This window comes from Gossypium arboreum, chromosome 3, assembly GCF_025698485.1.
Source record: "Gossypium arboreum isolate Shixiya-1 chromosome 3, ASM2569848v2, whole genome shotgun sequence".
NCBI classification, from domain to species: Eukaryota; Viridiplantae; Streptophyta; class Magnoliopsida; order Malvales; family Malvaceae; genus Gossypium; species Gossypium arboreum.
In genome coordinates this window covers 87512055-87513692 of record NC_069072.1, presented here as the reverse complement: position 1 = coordinate 87513692, position 1638 = coordinate 87512055, and the positions used below count along the sequence as shown (strand labels likewise).

The window sequence follows — 1638 nt, the reverse complement described above, 5'->3', positions numbered from 1 at the left end:
GTTGTGTGTGCTTTCTGGTTTATTTGGTATGCACGGAATCGTCGTGTCCACGAAAATGAAATTATTCAAACGCATGTATTACTTTCAGACGGTTGAGGCCTACTTATTGGAAGTAGATGTGGTTCGATTGAAGCTGCCGGGGCGTCTGATTGAGGTTGAGAGCTGGAGGCCTCCGGATGGCTGTTGTCTGAAAATCAATTTTGACGCGCCGTTTCATGCTCCATCCAGGAGATCCTGAGCAGGGGTAGTCATAAGGAACAGTCAAGAGGTTGTCCTTGGTTCGCACATGGTGGTGAATAAAAACATACCTTCGGCCTTTGCTGGGGAGGCCCTTGCATGCCTTCAGGCGGTACATCTAGGCCAGGCTCTCGGATTTCCGGATGTTATTGTTGAAGGGGATGCCCTCACGGTGATTCATAAAGGCCAATCCCCTCTGTTTGATTCCTCTATCCTCGGCGCCAATATTCAAGATATTAAATGGTGGGCGGGGCTGTTTCGGCGATGTGAGTTTCGGCATGTACCTCGTAAAGGCTACATTGTGGCTAATCTGTTGGCAAAGGAGGGTTTGCGGACTGGGACTGGTTCGTACCTGAGTGGGCGTGTGTCGGATTTCGCGCAGCAAAATTGAAACTATTTTTCATAAAATGAAGGAAAAAATAAGAAGAAGAGAATAGGCTAGTGCGTGTGTGCCATGTGTCTTAAAGAAAAAGGTTCGTTAGACACCTTTGCACCACCATGCTATTATAGCTCCTCTATGTGATCAATCAATTGTTGGCTTTTTTATAAAAATATTCCAAACTTTTTATTATTTATGAAAATAGTTTACTTTGAAAATTATATACATAAATAGTTTAAGTCAGTGATATCAGCGTCATTACCTATCATTGTTATTTAACCATTGGTTGGTTTTAAAAAATAATTTTTTTGGTATCATAGTTGGCGACACCAATTAAATGCTTTTAAATTTTAATTTATTTGTATGTTAGGTTTGTCTCCTTTTAAGTTAAATTTAAATAATTTTTAAAAAATAAAATAAACCCTTTTCAATTTTTTTAAAAATAATAAACTTAAATGATTATATAAAATTTTTATTTAAATTACCCAATTATATTTCAAATCGATTGACATGAGTATTATTGTTAATGTAGAAATATATGAATTTGAGTGTATTGGAGTGTATTATCCTCCTATTTATAAATTGAAAAAACTATAAATAATACTAAGTATTATGTATATATATATATATAAAAAGCCTCAACCTAAAGTCTTTTCTAAAGTCCCTACCTCCTACGTCTTTTCTTTTATTTTTATTTTATAATTTTAACGCATTTTCTTTTTGGAATTAAAAAATGCATCTCATGTTTCACTAAGATCTTTTATATTTCAAAATAGTTTTTTTACTGGTACAATAAAGGTTTGATTTATGTTTAAATTAAAATATATTGATTTATTTTATATTTATAATAAATTTTATAATGACATGAATTAATTTTATGATAGTATGTGATACCAATATTATTATTATTTATTATTATTATGTTTTAAAACTTTAACAGTATTTTTATTGGTTTAAAAGTCCATTATGCAAATAAATATTTTAATTATAACTTTTAAGTATTTTACTATGTGTTTAAAAAT

At 32.1% G+C, this 1638-nt stretch overlaps 1 long non-coding RNA gene across 1 annotated transcript in view; it reads right to left on the bottom strand.

Moving 5' to 3' along the window:
- The window catches only part of LOC128290632 (uncharacterized), a 1020-nt gene extending 309 nt beyond the window's left edge, over positions 1–711 (bottom strand). Inside the window, exons 1-2 of the long non-coding RNA XR_008280412.1 lie at positions 309–711; positions 1–234 (exon numbers count right to left, since the gene is read on the bottom strand). The exon at positions 1–234 is cut by the window's left edge and continues 309 nt beyond it. This is a non-coding gene — a long non-coding RNA (uncharacterized LOC128290632). The remainder of the gene's footprint in view (positions 235–308) is intronic.
- Positions 712–1638: the final 927 nt, after the last annotated feature.